Below are 7,111 nucleotides of genomic sequence, written 5' to 3' on the forward strand. Positions count from 1 at the left end.
TGTGGTTTTTCTATCAAGGATCTTCCTTCCAGGGTGGAGATGCTTCGATGTGACAGTCCTGGCGATCTCTACCCACTCTGTCTTCCTCACCAAGCCCTCAGCACCACTGCGTCTACCTCCCTATGGCATCAGCGGTTGGGGCACCCCGGCGACCACGTCACCTCCCAAGTCTTGGCAAGCTTTCCTTTTCAGTGCAATAAAACTGAGGTTCACTCATGTTCTTCCTGTCGGCTTGGGAAGCATGTTCGTATCCCCTTCACTGCGTCTACTTCCCAAACTTATTTTCCTTTTCAGTTAGTTCATTTAGACGTTTGGACGTCTCCTGTCTTCAGTTGTTCTGGCTATAAATACTATGTTGTTTTTCTTGATGATTACACTCACTACCTCTGGACAATCCCCCTGCGCAACAAGTCTGACGTCCTTACCACTGTTCGTGCGTTCATCTCTTATGTTCAGACACAGTTTCATCTCCCCCTCCTAGCACTTCAGACGGACAATGGCAAGGAGTATGACTCCAATGCCATGCGCCTTCTCTCTAACCTCGGCATCCAGTTCAGGCTTTCGTGTCCCTATACCTCCCAGCAAAATGGGAAGGCCGAGCGTGTTCTCCACACGATTAACGATTGCCTGCGTACACTGCTTCTTCATAGTGCAGCTCCCATGGCGTTCTGGGCCAAGGCGCTCCAAACGGCGACATACTTTATCAACCGTCGCCCGAGCCGCACCACCGGCACTACCACCCCGTTCGAGCTGCTCTTCGGTGTGGCGCCGTCCTACGACGAGCTTCGCGTCTTTGGGTGCCGCTGCTTCCCCAACTTGATCGCCACGTCCGGACACAAGCTCGCCGCGCGCTCCACTACGTGCGTCTTCCTCGGCTACCCGCCGGATCACCGCGGGTATCGCTGCTACGTCGTCGACACGGGCTGCGTCATCACGTCACGCCATGTGGTCTTTGACGAGACCGTCTTCCCCTTCCGTGACGTCGTCGCGCCCGCCTCCAACAATGTCGGCTCGAGCCGTGCGCGCCACCGCCATCCACCCCGAGCGTCACCGCGCCACGACCAACTGCACCGGCACCGACACCACCGTGCCTTGTCGACATGCTGACGCCGCCACCCACTCGCGCGCGTTCCTCGTGCACCGAGCGTTCTCCGCCGGCGACGCCAACCGCATCACGACTACCAGCGCCATCTCCACCGACCTCGGTACCCACAACAACGCCCGCGACACCGCCCAGTGCGCGTTCGCCAGCAGCTTCACCTGCAACCACCGTCGACCCCGAGCCACTTCGCCACCCCATGGTGACTCGAGCGCGCGCCAGCATCCATAAGCCGAACATGAAGTACGCCATGACGGCCTTCGCAACTGCCATTTCGTCCGTTCCACGCAGCGTCCGCTCGGCTGTCAAGGACCCGAACTGGTTTGCCGCGATGCAACGTGAATTCGATGCTTTGCAGGCCAACAAGACATGGACTCTCGTACCTCGACCACCAGGAGCCCGCATCATCACCGGCAAATGGGTTTTCAAGCATAAAATGAACCCCGACGGCACACTCAAGCACTACAAGGCTCGGTGGGTCGTCTGTGGATTCAACCAGCGACCCGGCGTCGATTTTGGTGAGACGTTCTCACCGGTGGTCAAGCCGGCTACAATCCGGACTGTGCTCACACTTGTGGCCACCTACGACTGGCCAGCTCATCAGCTTGACGTCTCCAACGCCTTCCTCCACGGCAACCTTCAAGAACAGGTGTACAGCCAGCAACCGACAGGCTTCGTCGATCCGCAATGCCCCAACGACGTTTGTCTCCTGTCTCAATCACTCTACGGCCTACGGCAAGCACCACGAGCGTGGTTCGAGCGATTCATCGGCCATGTCACCATGCTTGGCTTTGTTCTGTCCCGCGCGGACTCGTCTCTCTTCGTCTACAACCGCAACGGCGAGAAGATGTACCTGCTCTTGTACGTGGACGACATGATCCTCTCGGCGTCCATGCAGCGACTCCTCCGGCATGTCATTGCACGGCTACACGACGCCATTGCCGTCAAGGACATGGGACCAGTACACCACTTCCTCGACATCACCGTATGCCGGGACAAGGACGGATTCTTCCTCTCTCGGTCCCAGTACGGCGAGGATCTCCTTGAGCGCACCGGGATGGTGAACTGCAAGCCCGTGGCCACGCCTGCAGACACCATGTCGAAGCCATCGTCGACTGAAGGCGAAATCATCTCCGACGCAATGAGCTACCGGAGCATCGCCGGCGCCCTGCATTACCTGACCCTCACACGGCCCGACCTCGCTTACGCCATGCAGCAAGTCTGTCTCCATATGCACGCGCCACAGGACGTGCATCAGACGATGCTCAAAAGAGTGCTACGGTACGTCAAGGGGACTCTATGCCTGGGCCTTCAGCTACGCGCCGCGCGGACGCCAACGATCACCGTGTACTCAGACGCCAACTGGGCCGGTTGCCCAGACACTCGACGTTCCACGTCGGGGTTCTGTGTCTTCCTTGGCGATTTCCTCGTCTCGTGGTCCTCCAAACGACAGACCACGGTCTCGAGGTCGAGCGCTGAGGCGGAGTGCCGCGCCATCGCCAACTCCATCTCCGAGTGCTCCTGGCTCCGACACCTCCTTGGCGAGCTTCATTGCAAGGTTCCATCCGCGACAGTGGCGTTCTGCGACAACATCTCCTCGGTCTACATGTTGCAGAATCCAGTACATCACCGGAGAACAAAGCATATCGAGCTCGACATTCACTTTGTTTGTGAGAAGGTCGCCGTCGGCGAGGTGCGCGTCACACATGTTCCCAGTGCACGGCAGATTGCAGATGTGTTCACCAAAGGACTGCCATCGGCGCTGTTTCTGGACTTTAGAGACAGTCTCTCCGTCACGGCCGGCGACGTCGAGACTGAGGGGGGTGTCAACGGATACACAACGACCCTGGCTAACGGATTCGTGAGTCCTCCGGCTCTCCAGCTGATCACGCACGCTGCGCGCACGTCGCGCACTCGCGCTCGCTGAACGCGTCGCACTCGCGCCCGCAAGGCGCGCTCCATCGCTGCATGCGCGCCCGGCTCGCTCGGCACTCGCCGCTCGTGCATGCACCGGCATTGCCAATGGCATTGTTGTACTCTATATATTGTACATCACATTGATCAATGAAACTTGAGTTGCCAGCGTTGCCACATACGTTTCCACACGGTGAATGGCATCGACAACGTTGGAGACCAGGGTGAGTGCACTAGGACCGCAGGAGGACCCAAGGTCAGCAATCGCCATGCTAGCGGGCGGAGGAGTGGTGATGCAGCACAGTTCGTTGATGGCCTCTTCTATCAGGGGCTTCATTATAGTCTGCCGAGCACTCTGCACGCGAGGCGTTGCTCTTAATCCCAATTTTGCATATCGGCAGCGTAATCCATTCATTTCGTTGTTCCAAATGATTACACTTTAAGATTTAGATTTAAAAACTTGACATGTCAATAGTCAAAATCAAAGTATTACGGGAGTACGAAACCAACTTTTAGCGCATGGTAGAAGCATTAGTTAGGACATCACCTCAAACGGAGTAACTAAGCTATTGATGCTTAAGAAAGATGAATATATACTAAAAGCCCAGATAAAAAAATTAGGACGGATATTAACCAAATGGATAAGAAATACTCGTTAAGATAAAGTTCTATACTTTTGGAGAAACCAAATAATTTAAACATCTGGAAGTGAAAAAGTTCATTGCCGAGGTGTACGAGAAGGAACCCACCTGAATTATGGAGTTTCGAGCATAGCTTGTCTCCCCTGCTCCTGGGTTCATGCGAATGGTTTGCTTGGTATCCATCTGCTCGATAATCGATTCCCTTTCTACTTGAACTCAAGGTCAATGATCCCTCGCTCCCAATCACGCAGTTGGCGAACCTAACGCGTTATATGGCGCATCTGCAGCTGAAGGAATATCTGTTTTGGAGTTGCTATGGTCAACCTTCGGGTCATTTATAATGTCCTGCTTTGGAGTATACGAGCGGTGATCAGCTTTTAAATAGGCTTTTGGGAGCCGGATGAGAGACCTCCACACGGTGAGCTGGGTTTGGGTCTTTGGGATAGTAAAATGACAACACATTATTGGCAGGTGGGTGCATATTGATTCAATAATTTGTACTTGGTAAATTGGTACATCTACAGCCCAAGCATTACAACGGTAATGTATTTGGATCACAAGGGGTTATATTGGCACCAGAACAAACAATTGAGCATTATTTGGATGCTGATATCCATATCCCACTAGTAATAATGTATTTGGCCAAGACAAGAACCTTTATTTCGAAGTTCAAAATTATCAACCTGGGAAATGTGAGATATTTTATTTCTTTATACAAAGTTTTTTTATCTAATTCTGATAACAAACAATTTCTATGGAACATCTTGTTTAACCTATTTTCGTATGATTAAATATAGACAAAGCAGTTTTTACTTTAATTTAAAATATACTTTTATCCTAAATGTGATGTCTGACTTCAAATTCTGTATTTCATAATCTGTAGTTTAATGAATAAAAATTAGATAACTCATTAAAGCTATCTTTATACTTTGTATCAATGGTCAATTATGAGTAGAATGTTCTAATGGAGCAATTATTATTTATTTCAAGCTATTTTGTCTCTTTTTTTAATTTTCAAAAAGAAATAAATTCCCTAAAGATGAGATGACAAATTAAAGAAGAAGGTGTGCCAGAACACAAGCCACATACCCTCCCCCACCCCATCTGATATAGCCATATAGGGAGGATGTTTGATCGGAATAAAATAAATATACATCCTTATGGTAATTTTGGATCGTAGATGCTAAGATGTACCAATATGACAAGATGTTGCACCAAATTAAGTCATTTTCAAGTTGTTGGACTAATGTACCCATTCACTAAGTTGTTGTATGTGGATGTACAAGAAAATTACACAAATCCTAATTAGGCGATTCGTATGTCCCCCCTGACAGGCTTGCCGCTTGCCATCAACGCCCTGCCGATTCTCCCCACCACTGACCTTCCGATTTCGCCCGCGTAACACGCACTCCGATTTTTCTATGCGCGATCCCCACCACATCAATCATACGGCAACATCCGAGTCAGACTTCAATCGGGTACCTGCAGAACGCAATCTACTATGCGAGGAGCAGGCAGAAATTAAAAGAGCTTGCAAGTTTTCACGGTAGAAGATTGGCATGCTACATCAAACTGAGATTTTATCTAACAATGTATATTATTGCACAAAACTCAAGCTAACCAACCGACGGCGCTAGCCACCATGCTTGCACTGACACCAGGAAGGCAGGAACCCGAGCTGGGCTACCTCACGGCTGGAAGAAGGGCTCCTGGAGCACAAGTGCACACTACTTGGCAACCGAGACTAAAAGTCTCGGTCTAGGACACCGGACATTTCGCCCAGTGCCTAAGGCTCCCTTTAATACCGGTTAGAAGACGAATGTACCAAATGGGCCGCCACGTTAATGTAAGCTAACTGCCTCTTTGATACCGGTTGGAAGTCCAAAGCACCCCCTCTACACCAAACTGGGTTTGCCTCGGCGGCCAGAAGTTTTCTTGGCAGCCATAATTGAACCGCCAAGAAATATAGTATTTTCTTGGCACTTTCGATAAACAGCCAAGAAAATATAATTCCATAGCGGATTTTTTTGGGCTACCATGAAAGCTCGGCATTTCCTTGGCAGTTTTAACGCACTGCCAATGAAATAGTACTTTTTTCTTGGCTGTTTTGGTGACTGCCAATAAAACAGTGCATTTTCGTGGCTATTTTGTGGAACCGCCAAGGAAATAGTGATTTTTCTTGGCTGTGCGGCCGAACGGCCAAGAAAACAGCGCATTCCATTGGCTGCGCGGCCTAGCCGCCAAGAAAACATTGTATTTCCCTAGCAGTTTTCCTAAAATTTCGCGATTTTTTAAGAAATTAAACCAACAAGCAAATTTCCCCCACGATTTCATACAACTTCGTTGTGATTGTTCACACTGCATCGATACAGGAAATTGAAAATGCACACACAATGATGGAGTCATATGCTTTTATCATACGTTCATTTGCATGCACATATCAAACTTTATCTTAGAGGTTCGATTTGTGTAGCCATTAGCTCGTCGGTTCGACAGTTTTTGCTTCCTGGCGCACATCAACACAAGCATCCGCTACATTCTCCGTCTCTTGCTCATGCTCATCAAACTCGAATCCACTTGCATCTCCTCCACTCCTCCACCCTTTGGCCCCGCGCGCACCGCCGCCGCTCTCCGGCCTAGCCTACGTCAACATCTTCTTGATTTTAGTCCTCAACTCTTGGTAAAACGATCTATTTGGCCAAACCCACTACTTGTAGTATTATGGCCAAAAGTACTACGGTTAGGTCCATGCCCTCCACTAGGGCCCCCCATCATGCGCAATGGGGACATACGGGCGACGTTGAGATCACCCACAACAAGCTACGGCTTCATGCCGGGGAGTCTATTCATTGCGCCTGCGATTGCGATCCGTGGCATCGCTGAGGATCCACTACCACCCCCGGTAGACACGCCGTCGCGTGGTTAGGGTGGTTAGGGTTTGGAGGTTACTGGGTTCCAAGGGGACGGACCTATATATAGAGGGTCGTGGAGAGGTCACCCGACCGGCGGTCGGGGAGCTCGAGATGGCGGTCGGGGAGCTCAGGCCGATGGTGAAATCGCGATGAGATCAGCAATGTCGGCGGTGGCTGGTAGAGGCGCCGGAGCAGCGATGGAGCTGGAGGAGGCGATGGAGGGTAGGGGACACTGCTAGAAAATCTAGCATTAGTACCGGTCAACAGCACCCCTTTTGTATCAGGTGGCTGATCGGTACTGCTTGGTCAGTACTAAATGGCACACCATTTATTAACAGTTAAAACGCCTGGTACTAAACGGGTCATTTGGTACCGGTTGGTGAAAAAAATTGGGAAAACAACTGGGAGGGTCCCGCACACATGCACCATCGCAAGTCACAAGTCACGCTAATTTCAAGCGTAATATGCGCGTACATGGTTCCTAGGATTCGAACTCACGACCTCAAACCTTGCATGACTCTTTCTTACTATCTCACCTATACAAA

This window comes from Panicum virgatum, chromosome 6N, assembly GCF_016808335.1.
Source record: "Panicum virgatum strain AP13 chromosome 6N, P.virgatum_v5, whole genome shotgun sequence".
NCBI lineage: Eukaryota > Viridiplantae > Streptophyta > Magnoliopsida > Poales > Poaceae > Panicum > Panicum virgatum.